Source organism: Cervus canadensis, chromosome 9 (assembly GCF_019320065.1).
Source record: "Cervus canadensis isolate Bull #8, Minnesota chromosome 9, ASM1932006v1, whole genome shotgun sequence".
NCBI classification, from domain to species: Eukaryota; Metazoa; Chordata; class Mammalia; order Artiodactyla; family Cervidae; genus Cervus; species Cervus canadensis.
This window is the reverse complement of record NC_057394.1, coordinates 59,627,999-59,644,215: the sequence shown is the minus strand read 5'-3', so window position 1 is coordinate 59,644,215 and position 16,217 is coordinate 59,627,999. Positions and strand designations below refer to the sequence as shown.

General features: G+C 45.6%; 1 pseudogene; it reads left to right on the top strand.

The window, feature by feature from the left end:
- Positions 1–10,595: 10,595 nt before the first annotated feature.
- On the top strand, positions 10,596–12,795 carry LOC122447280 (annotated as a pseudogene).
- Positions 12,796–16,217: the final 3,422 nt, after the last annotated feature.

Below are 16,217 nucleotides of genomic sequence, written 5' to 3'. Positions count from 1 at the left end.
TTTTCCACAGACTCGGGTAAGAATTCTCTCTGTCAACACAAGCAAATAGTTCAGGTGGTCCACATACAACTGGAAAAAAAAAAAATCAAACCTGCACACTTGAGAACCTAGATGAAACCTCTCCATTTCAAAGGATGAGTGTCGTGAAAGATGAGATGGCCTGCTTTCTCAGGTCACCTCAGGGAGGAAAGCCTGAGAAACAGACATGCATACATCCCAGGGATGAAGTGATGGGAGCTCAGGGCCTGTCTCTGGGACTTCCCCCCTGCCAAGCCTGGATGGAGTCTGTTTCTCCATGAGCCCTTGAAGGAGGCCAGCCTTACGTAGTATGCAAGAGAAGGGTCAGTGTTTAGGACTAGATAGTAATTTAGCTATGAACAGGCATCGCATAAGTTTCTTTCTTTCTTTTCACTACAATGTGTGGCACGTAGGATTTTAGTTCCCTGACCAGGGATTGAACCAAGCCCCTCTGCAGTGGAAGTACAGGTTCTAACCACTGAACCACCAGGGAAGTCCCAGTGGGACTCAGGTCCAGTTGCCCCCAGTGGCAACTGGCTTAATAATGCCTCCTTCAAGGTTGCCCTCTCTTCACTACTTCCTTCTCAATTTCCTTACCTTGTTTCCCTTCTCTTCTCAAATCAACTATTTGCACTCAAGTTTTTGTCTCATCATCTACTTTGGGAGCCCCAAGTAAAATTGCTAGGTAAAGAAAAAATGAACATATTTCTTTACTACAGAACTTTCCAGAGTCTTTAACATGCTAATGTACTTTGTGACTATCCAAGAGAGAGATTCAGTCTGCAGAATTTCCCAAATATTTGACTACAAAACCATATTCCCTGCTCCCACTCACAGATATCTCTTGAGACCAGTATCTCCAGCAAAATATTTTCTAAGACATTCTCTTCACTTTGCTGATGGGAACGTCATCAGTCTCTATATTTTACTGAGAAGAGGACTCTCCCAGGAAAGTCAAGGGTTCATCTAATGCGTCACAGTCAAGAATGGCAGAATTATGGCTGGAATTTAGACTTCCTTTTCTCTCTTCACTATACAAGCTTGCATCTGTGCACCATTCAAGATCAGCATAGCACCAGAATTCTGAGGTCAGACCTTGGACTTGGGAGTTAGGTCTCAGGGTTCCATCACCAGCCAGCTAAGCCTATTAATTGATCTAAGCCATCTTCTTTGTCATTCACAATAATATTTTGTCTTACCTTCTTCACACATGAAACTAGGGGGTTAAATTGGCTAACCTTCTTTTACCCTGTGGTAAAATTTAAAGAACATAAAACACACCTTTTTAGCAATTTTTAGTTCCAGCGGCATTAAGTATATTCACATTGTTGTACAACTGTCATTATCATCCATCTCCAGAACTCTACCATCTTCCCAAAGTGAAGCTCTATGCCCACTGACCTCTAACTCCCATCCCCCACCACTCTACCCCTGGCAACTACCGCCATCCTTTCTGTCTATGCATTTGACCACTCTATGTACCTCATACAATTGGAATCATGCAGTTTATGTCTTTTCGTGACTGCTGTATTTCACTTAGCATAATGTTCTGATGGTTTATCCATGTTGTAGCACACTGCAGAACTTCCTAGCTTTGAAAAGCTGAGCAGTATTCCACTGTAAGTATGTACTGTCTTTCCTCAGATCTGGGCAGTTTTCAGTCATTATTTCTTCACATATTTTTCTCTGCCCCTGTCTCTTTTCTTCCTTCTGGAACTCCCACAGTGTTCATATTGATCTGGTTGCTGACATTCCACAGGTTCCTTAGGCTCTGTTCACTTTTTGTGTCCTCAGCTTCATATCCTAAGTGTGCTGTTTCCTTCTTCTGCCTGCTTAAACCCGCCTTTGAATTACCTCTGAGTGAGTGAGAGACAGTCATGTCCAACTCTTTACGACCCCGTGGACTGTGGCCCTTCAGCTTCCTCTGTCCATGGAATTCTCCAGGCAAGAAAAGCCATTACCAGGTAGCCTTTCCCTTCTCCAGGGGATCTTCCCAACCCAGGGATCAAACCCAGGTCTCCTGCATTGTAGGCAGATTGTTCATCATCTGAGCCACCAGATAAGCCCTCAAGTGAATTTTTCAATTATTGTATTATTCAGCTTTGGGATTTCTTTTTGGTTTCTTTTTAGGTTTACTATTTATTTTTTGATATTTCTGTTTTATTCTAACATCATTTTCTTGACTTTCTTTGAGCATTTTTAACATCTTTGTTTAGTTGATTAGTTATCAGGTCTGTCTCAAGAACAATTTCTGTTGATTTTTTTACCTCTTTGAATGGACCATGTATTTGTGCTTCTTTGCATGCATTGTGGTGTTTTTTTTTTTTTTTTTTTTTTTTTAAACTGGACATTTGAATCTACTAAAGAGGTAATTCTAGAGGTCAAATTCTCCCCCTTCTCCAGGCTTTGCTATTGCTCTTTATTATTGCACGTTGTCTCTGTAGAAGAATGAGCCTGAGGTGTAAACTAAAAACCTTCTTAGGTCTTTTCTGAGCCTTTTCCTGGGTGTGTGGAGTTTACTTTCTAATTTCCCTCATATATGCAGTTGTTTTTGAACATCCTACTCTTTAGTGGCTGGCTCCCAAACATGAAAAAAGAGAGAAATGAAGATGTGGGGGAAAGAGCCTTGGCCCTGGTTACTTTAACTGGAGAGGGAGGGGCTTGCAGCAGTGGGGGTGGGGAGGTACAACCCCGGCTGCCTGTCTCTGACCTGCACCTCTGTGATCAGAAGCAGCACAGAGCACTGATATTCGGAGGACAGGCTCCTTTCTGCCCACCCTGGCTCCAGGAAGTTGTGTCCGAGCTGCCCCAGGAACACATGCACAACTGCCTGCAACATGGCTGGGGTTGGCGGATAGGTAGCTACTGCTGCTGAAAACTGAAATTGACTGCAGTTAACTGCGATTTACCACCCAAGTCTGCCCCCAGAATTTGCAAGCCTTCAATAGACTCCAGAGTTCCAAAATAGTTACATCAGATAGATTCTGCCAGTGCAGTTGTTGTCTAGGTGAAGAGAAATATTCCTGGTGCTTCTTTTTTTTTTTAATTTGATTTTTTTTAAATTGAAGTACAGTTAATTTACAATGTTGTGTTAGTTTCAAGTATACAGCAAGATGATTCAGATATATCTATATCTGTCAATCTATACAAAAGAATCTAAAAAAGAATCCGTATGTCTTTTTCAGATTATTTCCTCCTGATGCCTCTTTGTCATCATTTAGCCGCTAAGTCGTGCCTCAATCCATAACCCCGTGGACTGCAGCACGCCAGGCTTCCCTGTCTTTCACCATCTCTCGGAGTTTGTTCAAACTCACGTCCATTGAGTCAGTGATGTCAACCATCTCAGCCTCTGCCACCCTCTCCTCCTGCTCTCAATCTTTTCCAGCATCAGGGTCTTTTCCAATGAGTTGGTTCTTCATATCAGGTGCCTCTTATCTCTCAATTTACCCAAAATCCTCTATGTTTAACTTTTTGAGAAACTACAGTATGTTTTCCATAGAAGCCGCACCATTTTACAGCCCTGACAGCAAAATGCAAGAGTTCCAGTTTCTACACATCCTTGCCAGTATTTGTTATTTTCTGTTTTTTTTTTTTTTTTAAAATAACATCCCCTCTAACATATACGAAGTGGTATCTCAATGTGGTTTGATTTGCATTTTCCTAATGATTAGTGATAACTGTTCAAGTTTTGCCCATTTAAAAATTTTTGTTGTTACTGCTGTTGAGCTGTAGGAGCTATTATATAGGCTGGGGATTAACCTGACTTATCTGACTTTCTTAAAAGTTCCTCTCTGTTTTAACCTTTCAGTTCAGTTCAGTTCAGTCGCTCAGTCGTGTCCGAGTCTTTGCGACCCCATGAATCACAGCACGCCAGGCCTCCCTGTCCATCACCAACTCCCAGAGTTTTAACCTTTAGGCATCTTAAAATCACACCTACTCTTAATTCAAGAAACCTTATGCTCAATCACAGATACCTGAGAACCTGGCTACTCAAAACGTGGTCCTGGACTGGCGGCATCGGCACCCCTGGGGAACCGGTTTCTTCCTGGCCGCACAGCCTGGCTTGTGGGATCTTAGCTCCCTGACCAGGGATCGAGCCCAGGCCCTCGGCAGTGAGAGCGCAGAGTCCAGCTATCGGCCTGCTAGGGAATTCCCGGGGAACAGCTACAAAGGCAAAATCCTGGGTCTCGCGCCACATCTGAGTTGGAATCTGCGTGTGAACAAGGTCCCTGGGTGATTTATACATTAAATCGTGAGGAACACTGCTCTAGAACACAGTGTGGCTACGTAAGGTGGAAGATGAGTCAGGCATTTTTATGTTTCAGGTTTTGATTCCAGAATGACCCCATGCCGGCATTCGTGCTCTTTCTGCTATTAAAAAGCAAGACTAAGCCATGCATTTCTGACAGCAAGGTCACGAGTATGTGACCCTTCTCAGCCCTGACCCATGGAGATGAATGTTTTTCTCCAGGGTTGAATCAGATCAATCCACATTCTACATCCTTTTCTATAGATTCCTTCTCTTCCCCTTCTCCCTGCTCCAAAAATAAATGTCGCCAGTGGCTGCACCTTCTGTTTCTTTCCAGAAAAAAAAGGAACAGATTCCCACATTGGTTTTCCAAGGCCCATCTCACACTGTGTTTTATTTCCTAGCTGCTCCTTGTAAACTGCTTGTGGGCAATTCTCTTCTTAACCTCTAACTGGGGCTCTGTGTGGCAGAGGAGGTTGTTATCTCAGCCAGCCATCAATCCATCCCCTCTCCCGTGGGACTGTATGCCTTTAATGAGAGCACTCCCTCAGCGTCCACTTCTGAGCTGCGAGGGAGGGTGCAGTTGCTAAGGGCGAGACCTCGGCTCGATGAACCTTTGAGTCAATGAGACTCTTTTCTGACAGCTGGATCCTACACACTTCATCTGACACATTTCAGTAGCCTTGAAAGATACCTTTGGCTCAGGTAGATTTCTGGGAAATGACAATAATGAACATGGTACCCGTCTTAATAGACACATTCACCTTGAATGTGGGCTGGCTGCTTTCTGTGTTCCCTCGTGGCGAATCTTGCTTTTAATGGCTTACTAAACGTCCACTTTCTCCATCTAAGTTGTTTTTTTTAGTGATGTGACCTTTATCCTTCTTTTTTACAGATTTCCCTGGTGGCTCAGTCGGTAAAGTCTGCCTGCAATGCAGGAGACCCGGGTTCAATCCCCGGAAGATCCCCTGGAGAAGGTAATGGCAAACCACTCCAGTCTTCTTGCCTAGAGAATCCCATGGACAGAGGAGCCTGGTGGGCTACAGTCCATGGGGTCACTAGAGTTGGACACGACTGAGCGACCAAACCCAGCTGTCACATGGAGCAGACAGGGAGAAGGAACTTGAACACAGGCTCAGCAGCTGGGGCCCATGGGCTTAGTTGCTCCAGGGCATGTGGAATCCTCCCAGACCAGAGATCAAACCCGTGTCCCCTGCACTGGCAGGCGGATTCTTATCACTCTACTACCAGGGAAGTTCGAGGTTATTTTTCAGTCTCTTACAGTTTCTTTGTGTTTTGTTGCTTGAGGAGAGGTTTGTCCAGGTGTAGGCACTGCAGCAAAGGGTCCCAGGTCCCAACCCGCTCAGAAGGACGTGGGAGGGAGGCATCTCGATCTAAACTGATACTCAGGGTTACTCAAAAACCTCAGCCTGTTCCTGTGTGACGCCTCTCGTGAAGTGGCTGTAGGAAGGGGCTTCTTGGGGGAATGATGGTGTAGGCAGAGGATGCTGTGTTTTACAGGCCAGCATCCATTCTCCTCCCTTTGATTAGTCTAAACCCATCACAGTGACCCCATTCCCCCGTTAGTGACTGGCTCTGGAGCGTGAGGAAATGAGGCCTGCAGTGATGTCTGGGGGTAATGTGGGGACGGGAACATTCTGGGAGAGGCTTCCCGGTTCTCTGGAAAGATGGGCTTGCTCCTTATTCTACAGAAAGATGGCTCCACTTTTTCCCCTTGAGCGTGTCATGTTTGGAGAAGATGCCGGGAAGTCCTCCTGCTACAAGCCTGGGGAGGAGGCGGCCCTGAGGACAGCAGAGCGGAGGAATGGGCCTTGATGACGCTGCCGAGCTGCTACTTCAGCAAACCTGAGACCCTGACCTGTGTTCTCTCTGTTTTGTGAGACAGTAAATTTCCCCATTGTCTAAGTCAGCTTCTGTCAGGAGTTTTGTTTCCGGCAGCCAAGATCATTTTGATGAATACAAAGGGAAAATACGAACAGTGTCCCAGTATTTCAGTGTTTGGGTGGTTTTTCTTTTTTCTTTTTCGTTTGCAGTGTTTTCAGTTCAAGGCATGGAACAGATCCATATTCCAAGGTGTACAGAGACATCCCAATGCAGAACATAAATTAAACATAGCTTTTAATCTACATTGATTGGAAGGACTGATGCTGAAGCTGAAGCTTTAATACTCTGGCCACCTGATGGGAAGAGCCGACTCATTGGAAAAGACCCTGATGCTGGGAAAGATTGAGGGCAGGAGGAGAAGCGGGTGACAGAGGATGAGATGGTTGGATGGCATCACCGACTCAATGGGCTTGGGTTTGAGCACACTCTGGGAGATGGTGATGACAAGGAAGCCTGGCATGCTGCAGTCCATGGGGTCACAGAGACTGAGCAACAACATCTGAACTACTAATGCCAGGACTTTCCTGTGCTAACACAGATAATCGAGAGCTGGCTATTTTATTTTCACTTTAGTATGCACCTTTTAGGATGTAGAGGGGTCACTCTGGGTCCAGGCTCTCCTGTCCCAGTCTGTTCCCTTTGAACCTGACTGTGGGCCCTCCCAGGCACGGCTCTAACCAGACTTAAGGATCACAATATTCACAGTGTATGTTTCAACTCCATTAGTTTGGGGGCAGAAGAAAATTGATTTATAAAAGGAAGTTTTAAAATTACATTTGAATTTTAAATTACATTTAAGCTAACATTTAAAATTAAAAGTTGGTTATTTTCTGAAGAGTTGGTTCATACATATGGTACACAATTCAAAGGCAGTGAAAAGAAAGTCTCCCCCTCAGCTCAGGCTCCAGCTACCCGGCTCCCCTTTCACCAGCAATCACTGCTCCCGGTTATGAAAGGAAACCTGTCTCCCTAATTCTCTCAGGCCTCAGTTCAGCTCAGGACAGGAGCCCTGCTGATACAAAGGGTATTCTGGAAAGTTGGGTAGAAACCTAGACTCACCCAGATTGTGCTCTGGTCCCGATCTTCAGAGAACAGCTGGGCCTCTGACCCTGGTTATGTCATCGGCGCTTCTTTTACGGAACGGGGGTAATCATGCTGATTCTAGTCTTCTTATGAGCTTAATTAAACTTCAGCTGAGATATAAGAGTCAAAGTTCTCTGGAAAGATAAAAAGGCAACAACAGTGGAACGCAGACAAATGAAAGTAGTTTAACCCATTGGGATCCCAAAATGGGATACACAGTTTTCTTTCACCTGTTAAAAATTCTGCTTAATGCTTCCATAATTTCTGCATGAAATAAACTATAAATGCAAAGGGACCCCTCTGGTGGTCCAGTGGCTGGGACTCTGAGCTCCCAACGCAGGAGGCCTGGGCTTTGATAACTGGTCAGAGAACTAGATCCTACATGCAACTAGATCTGCAGGCTGCAGCTGGGACCTGGTGCAACCAAATAAATAAACATAAATATTTTTAAAAAATAAAATATAATATAAATGTAAAAGTAAAGGATAATGAAACCTATCATCAACAGGTTCTAACTAGATGGCATCCGTCAGTCCTTTGGACCCCTCTAAGATACAGGAAGCTTTAGGATTTGGGTAGGTTTTCATTGTTTCTGTCTTTTTTTTTGCGGTCTAGGCATTGAGTACTTTGTGCGGGCACCTCGCTGCAGGGAGAAGGGATGCTAGCCCGCGCAGGGTTTCTGCAGCTCTGGAGGTGGCCTGCCCTGGAGCAGCATGGGCAGGGGCGGGTTCCGCCGGTGGGGGTCCGGGTCCTGAGAGTCCCCTCCCCCGTGTGTCCAGTACTGTCTGCCTGGCGATGAGCAGGTGACCTTGGGGGCAGGGCGGCGGCCCCAGGACTCCCCATGCTGGGCCTTAATCCGGGAACCGAAGTTTACGAGGAATTTCAACCGGCTTCCCTGGTGTGGCTCAGACGGTCAAGAATCTGTCTGCAATGCGGGCGACCCCGGTTCGATTCCTGGGTCAGGAAGATCCCCTGGAGGAGGGCTAGGCTACCCACTCCAGTTTTCTGGCCTGGCAAATCCCAGGGGCCTAGGAGCCGGGCGGGCTACAGTCCTTGGGGTCGCAAAGAATCGGACACGGCTGAGCGACTAACGCTTTAGGGCTGAGGAGGGGGTCACCCGGGGCTCCAGGGCTCCGCAAACCGGGTGGGGGAAATGCGGGCTGACGGGCAGGGAAAAAGCCAGCATTGTGAGGAGCCGGCTGCCGCGGCTGCGGGAGGCCCAGGGCTGGAATGTGGGCTGCTCGCAGAGGTGTGCTGTGTTTACCCTGGCAGCCGCCTGGCAGGGCCGTGCTGAGCCCCGGCCTTGGGACTGCCGGGTATGAAAGGATGCTTCACCCCTGCGCAGGGGTTCCTCATCGACCTCCGGGCCTCTGAGGTGCATCTGTTTAGACTCGGGGCCCGACAGAGACACTGTGTCTTTGTGGACGGCTGCCGTGGCCGAGAGAGGCTGACTCTTTTCAATTTCATTTTATTTTTCTGAAAACTCTGGCGACTGCCCTAGGATTGGGCCAAGGTTTTGTGGTCGCCATGGCAACGGCGCCTTCTCCTACCTGAGAAGGATTCCTTTTTCTCAGGAGGCCTGCGGTGCCTGCAATCCCCACCCCCAGCCCAGGTCGCTGTGGTTGCAGGCGGTCGTTTCTGGAACGTTGGGGGCGGGGTGTGCCGCGGTCCCGGGGGACAGTGTCGTTCATGTCGCTGCTCACTGCCCCCTGCCCAGGTCCAAGCTGAACACAGTCTTTGTGAATTTTGCAAAATGAGACGCTGGCAGTTTACCTCCCTGCGTTTTACATCTGTCATTTTCCAGTTTAAGTCAGTAAACTTTGAAGCAGCATGGCATAGGGATTAGTGTATGCGCTACCAAAGGGAGCACTGGCATAGCAATTAGGCTCAGGCTTCCAGAGTCAAGGTTTTGTGCTTGGATTGCAGCTTCAACATTTTCACTAAGTACTGCCCTCAATAAGGTTCTGAAAAGACCCTGATGCTGGGAAAGTTTGAGGGCGGGAGAAAGAGGTGACAGAGGATGAGATGGTTGGATGGCATCATTGTCTCAATGGACATGAGTTTGAGCAAATAACAGGAGATAGTGAAGGACAGAGAAGCCTGGCGTGCTGCAGTCCATGGGGTTGCAAAGAGTCTCATGGGACTGAGCGACTGAACAACAACAGAAGATTCTGAGTCCTCTGTTTTCTCACCTCTAAAATGGGGATAATAATTGTCCTTTGCACACAGGTCTTCAGTGAAGATCAATTGGGATTATGTGTGCAAAGTTTTGGCACAGTGTGTGGATTGCAGTAAGAAATAAGCTCTCCACTGTTATTACTATGTGCTAGAAGCTGTGTGTGGGTCTTTCAAGCTGAAACAACACAAAGGCAGCCGGTAGGAACAGCTACCTTCAGCCACATGCCTTGCCTGATCGAGTCTCAGGGCGGGCGTACATATACATACCCAGATCCATCCACACTTGCCTTGGTTTCTAACCTGTTTCTAGTAGCTGGATCATCAGTTGCTCTTCATCTGTGTATTAACTGAAAAAAAAAAAAAAAGCACAACCCGAAAGTTGAGAGTTATGTTTTATTTGGTGGACAAATCTGAGGACTTAAGCCTGGGACATGACATCTCAGATAACACTGAGAAACTCTTCCAAGAGGAAGAGGGGTGGGAGGGGGGTGGTGACAGGAAGCCAGGATATATAGGTGTTTTTGCAAAAAGACCAGGCGGTCAGAACGATAAAAGATCGCTTTTAATTAAAGAAAACCAGATATCTCAAGTTAAGGAATTGAGCGCTTTTCTGTGTATATGGGAAGACCTAAGAGTCTGGGCCCACTGAAATCATTCCTTTGGCACGCACCTCCGCTATCTGGGGCCAGTACCCTGAGTTTCCTCAGGGCTCACTGTCAGGGGCGGCTGCAGCAGCTGGCTGCTGGGTGAGCTTGGTGGTGGGCAGCCTGTTTGTCTTGTCCTGAGTTCCCTCAGGGCTCACTGTCAGGGAGGCTGTAATGTAACGGCTTGATAGTTGCAACATCATTTGTTTACAGGCGTGGTGGGCAGTATTTCAGTTTTCCTATTCTTGGAGTCCAGCATCTGCGTGCATCCATCCTGGCTTCGCCTGACCTTGGGAACTGTGGCTCTTTCCAGTATCCATCCCACATCTTTTTTTTTTTTCTTTTTCTGATTCAGATTCACTGTTGGCAAGAGAGGCCTCCACAGCTGAGTTTCTCTTGCTCGTGCAGTTGGACTTGCCTCTAAATAAGGCTCTTGCTCTGGGCGGATGTGGCCGGCTCAGCACCTCTCGGCACGTCTTGCTGACTCTCTCTCGTTGCACCACCTGTTCCCAGCCGGCATGACGGAGGCCTTCACACTGGTGCGTCTGCTGTCTCAGCACAGAGCAACCCAGCTCGGGAATTGCCCCATTCCCACCCTACCACCGAGCTCACCCCAGACCAAGGCAAACCCGTCTCGGACCCAGGTCCTGGCTCCTTCTTGTGCAATGCCATTTCCTATGCAGTTGGGGGGCATTTACAGCACTCCCATCCTTCCCCACCCAAAAGGCTGCCTTCGATTCAACCTGGGTGAGAACCAGATCTCATTTGACAGACATCTAATGGACTGGGTAGGGAGATGGAGCCAAACCTAGCAGCAGAAACACAGTCCCCTACTAAGCCCCAAATTCATGCAAATAGCAGTACAATAATCTGCTATCATTTATACTCTAGTATCTTATATAGTGAAGTCGCTCAGTTGTGTCCGACTCTTTGCGACCCCGTGGACTGTAGCCTACCAGGCTCCTCCGTCCTTGGGATTCTCTAGGCAAGAATACTGGAGTGGGTTGCTATTTCCTTCTCCAGGGGATCTTCCTGATCCAGGGATCGAACCTGGGTCTCCCGCATTGCAGGCAGACTGAGCCAGAAGGCTTCCTAGATGGCGCTAGTGGTAAAGAACCTGCCTGCCAAGGAAGGAGAGGTAATTGATGTGGGTTCAATCCCTGGGTCAGGAAGATTCCCTGAAGGAGGGCATGGCGATCCACTCCAGTATTCTGGTCTGGAGAACCCCATGGACAGAGGAGCCTGGCAAGCTACAGTCCATAGGGTCGGAAAGAGTCAGATATGACTGAAGCGACTTAGCACGCATGCACACCTTATATAGATCTATGTTAGAAAGTAGGTGAGCCACTAGTCATGTGTAGCTATTAAGTACTTGAAATGTGGCTGGTCTGAAGAGTGCTTTACATATAAAATATGCACTGTATCCTGAAGACAGTACAAAAATAAGTGATCTAATTCATATTTTCATATTGATTACACATTGAGATGATAATATTTTGGATATATTGGGTTAAATAAAATATATTGTTGAATTAACTTCACCTGTTTCTTTTTACTTTTTTTAATATGCCCGCTGGAAAAATTCAAATTACACGTGTCTCCCATGTGCCGCTTACATTAGTTTCCTACTGGGCAGAGTTGTTCTAGATTGTTGCTTCTCTGCAATAAGTTAAGGATTAAGGAAAATATATTTCACTCTAGGTATTTGAGTCAGAGAGGGATTTAACACAGGGAATTAGGAGCTTACAAAGCTAAGACTGGAGGAATGAAAATCAACAGCAGGGAAGTGGATGTGGGGGATGGGTTTGCTTGGGTTTCAGATTTACTGCCGACTTTCAGAGAATCCAGAGGTGCTGCTCAGGGCAGAGGTCAGAAAGCTGCAAGAAAATGCTAACGGTCCCGCTGCCCCACAACACCGAGGTAGGTGGTTGCTAAGAGCTTCGCTAGTTTCTGCAAAAACTCACATCTCACAAAACCCATGTGTCCACCCTGGAGGAAGAAGACTAGGTCCTCTCGCCTCCCTTCTGCCTCCCAAGCCTCATAGAAACACACACTGTTGGCAGAATTCACATCGCATCCAGGAGCCCACATGCCATGGAGTTCCCAACCTCCCAACCCTATAATACACTGGAGAATCAGAAAGACGTGAATACAGATTTCTCAATAAACAGACAAGAAACAAAACAGCCTCATTCTCCAAGTGGCGCCCTTGGCCACCTCTCTGCACTGAAGTCAGGTGGCCTCCTGGAGGCAGTGTCCAGCAACTTCTACGTCGACCTGAGCCAGTACCGAGACCAGCCCTTCTGGGGTGACAGTGAAGAACAGGGCAAGTGACTAAAGAAAACTGCACATTGTATGTAGGAAATCTCTCCTTTCACACAGCTGAAGAACAAACCTACAAACTCCTCACAAAAGTGGCGACATGAAGAAAATAATCTTGGGCCTGGACAAAATGAAGAAGACAGCGTGTGGGTTCTGCTTTGTGGAATACGATTCAAGAGCAGATGCAGAAAATGCCATGCGGTACATAAGCAGAACTTACTTGGTTGATCGATTATCCGCACAGACTGGGATGCAGGCTTTAAGGAGGGCAGGCAGTATGACCGTGGGAGTTCCGGGACCCAGGAATGAGATGAGTATCCTTAGGACTATGATGCTGGGAGGGGCGGCTATGGAAAACCAGCCCCAAACCAGTGGGTGGTGAGAACTCCATCATAAAAACTTGCACTCCTTTGGTCTGTTGAATTTGACCTGTGTTACCCAAGATCTGCATGTCTGCCCATTTTTTACCAAGCTTTAATCAATGTCTCTACTGAGCCAGAAGCCCCTTCTTGGTTTTCCTCTTAAATATTATTAAAGAACAGAATCCAAAAGAAAGAAAAATAGCCCCCTATTCAGCACAATCCTTTTGGAGACTCATGTTAGCTGTGTTGGGGTCCAGCATAGTGCCTGGTGCAAAATAGCTGTTCAATAAACATTGAAAAAATTGTATTTGTGTTACAATTTTGCTGTTGTAGATAACGCTGCAATGAACATTCACATGTATAACTCTTCCTGGTTTTTTTTTTTTTAATTAATTTGGTTTTGGCTGCACTGGGTCTTCACTGTTGCATGGGGGCCTTCTCTAGTTGCAGCAAGCAGGGGCTACTTTCTAGTTGTGGCATGCAAATTTCACATTGCTTCTTCTCTTGTTGTGGAGCACAGGCTCAGGAGACTCGAGGCATGTGGGATCTTCCCAGACCAGGGATTGAACCTGTGTCCCCAGTATTGGCAGGTGAACTCTTACCACTGGACAACCAGGGAAGCCCTCTTTCTGCTTTTATTGATGTATTTCTATGATATAGTTTCTAAGGATAGACATTCAGGAGTGGCCTTGCTGAGAATTGTTTAGTTTTGTCATTTTGCTTTCCAAAATTTATACCAATCTAGTCATACACATATTATATACACAAGAATGCTATATGGAGGGTGGCTTTTTATGGCCATGTCACCAACCTAGTGTGTTGATATTTTTTGCAGATATTTGCTCTAATTAGGATGTATAGAATGTGTTGCTAGTTTTCTTTCACGTGGATACTGGTGAGACAGGTAGCAAAAAGGTTATGGATGGGGCTGACTTGGATGCAGGTCAAGATTTCTCTCATCATTGAAAGCCTCTGGCTGCCAAGAACTTAGTCCAATTTAAATCTTTCCCACTGTTTTATGTGTCCTCCCTTTAAGATTAACTAAAAAAAAGTGGCAAACTTTGAATCATTGAATCTTCCCTTCTCCCAGTGAGAGTTAAGGATAATTACACAGACACTTAATGTTTGTCTCAGAGAAGGAAATATTAAATGGTACTAGCTAAATGAGCCTTTTATTTTCTTTCCTGCATCTTGCTGTGTTTCATGATGGAGACCCACATGGTGATGGCTTATGTGTTTATGAATTACATTCTAAGAACAAATATACTCCTTATTTCTCAGTAAGGGGAAGATGATCTGAAAGATACAAAGATGATACAGAATCGGACCAGAGAAGGGCTTGGGTTTCCTTACTGGTAAAGGGGAATAAGTAACAGATGATATCTCATAGGGTTGTCTCGTGGATTGAATAATTTAATCCACAGAAAGTGTTTTCAGTCTGCCTGACACAGAAAGTGCTGGGTAGGTGGTGGCTGTTTTTGGGACAGGTGAGGCGATGCATGTTCCTTAGCCTGAGTCATAATCCTTTCAGCCCTTTTGAATCTTTTTTTTTTTTAAGTCAGTAGCCAAATGAAGAGCCTGTTGGCACTTAGCTGGGAAATGCAATTATCTGTAAAAGACCTGTGGCCATTTTAGGGTTTATGAGCAGTAACATGTGTGCAAGCTGCCTAGAATTACAATGTGTTGAGTCAAAGAACGGCTGAGCTGGCGAGAGTTTTTGACACCTTTTGTGAAATCATTTTATAGATGAAGTAATGGAGGCCCATGAAAGTGAAGTGAAAGACCCAAGATATTTTAGCCAGTCAATAGCAGACCTCAGAGTAGGAGCTGAATGTTCAGATGTGCAGACAGTAGCTTGTCTGTTCTTTGAGGGCACCACACCCAACATTGGGCCACTGTCATGACTGTGAGCCAGCGGGGGGTGGAGAAAGGACATCATCTCTGGCATTTTCCTTCCCCAAAAAGGGGAGAGAGGCTGTTTGCTAGAGATCCAGTTTCCTTGGAACAGTGATTCCCAGGCTAAAAAAATTATTGAACTATAATTTATTTATAATGTTTTAAGCATACAGCAGACTGATTCAGTTGTACATACATACTTTTTTTCAGATTTTTTTCCATTATAGCTTATTACAAGATATTGAATATAGTTCTCTGTGCTAGACAGTAGAACTCTGTTTTTTATCTATTATGTAAGTGTGTGTCTGTTAATCCCAAATTCTCACCTTATTCCTCTTCCCTCTTTCTCTTTGGTAATCGTAAGTTTGTTTCCCAAGTCTGTGAATATATCTCTGTTTTGTAAATAAGCCCGTGTGTGTCATATTTTAGATTCCACATACAAGTGATATCAGATGATATTTGTCTTTCTCTGTCTGACTTCACTTAGTATGATGATCTCTAGGTCCAACCATGTTCCTGCAAATGGCATTATTTCATTCTTTTTTATGGCTGAATATTATTCTGTTGTACAAATATACCACATCTTCTTTATCTATTGGTCAGTGGACATTTAGGTTGCCTCCATGTTTTGACTATTGTAAATAGTGCTCTGAAAATTAGGGTGCATGTATTTTTTTGAATTAGAGTTTTTATCGTTTTCTTTTTTGGGTATGTGCCCAGGAGTGGGATTACTGAACTGTATGGTAGCTCTATTTTTATTTTTTAATTTTATTCATCCATTTACTTATTTTTATTATCGTGGCTCCTCTGGGTCTTCATGGCTGTGCGTGGGCCTCCTCTGGTCGCGGTGAGAGGGGCTGCTCCAGGCTGTGGTGCTGGGCTCCTCTTGTTACGGGGTGCAGGCTCCGGGACGCACAGCCTCAGTAGTCATGGTGCACAGGCTGCTGCCTCTCAGCATGTGCAATCTTCCCAGGGCAGGGATCAAACCCATGTCCCTGGCATGGGTGGGCAGATTCTTAACCACTGGACCACCTAGGAAGTTCTTTTTTAACTTTATTGAAAAAAAAATTTCTTTTGGTCACATCATGCTGCTTGTGGCATTTTAGTTCCCTCACCAGCAATTGAATCCCTGACCCCTGCAGTGAAAGTTCAGTGTTCTAACCACTGCACTACCAGAGAATTCCCTATTTTTATTTTCTTTTTTTAGGGAGTAGTGATTCCCAATCTTTTTGAGATTGAGGAATACTTTCTATTAATAACATCAATAAGTTTCAGTCCCCCACTTCCAGGATGATATAGATTCTGCAGACTATGTATAGATATCCAATGGTAAAGAAAACGTACAATAATATTAGCTACTTCATACAGACCAGCACTTTACAAAGGAGATGCTCATGCATTCAAAAAGCAGTTGTACCTATATTATTAATTCAGACTTCAAATAATGACTGGCTGGCATTTAGATTCATGAACAATTTGCAATAACTCTATCACTTTGCTAGATGACTTTCATGTCCATTGCCGTTGGGGGAGGGGGTTGTTGATGTTTTCACTTATTTT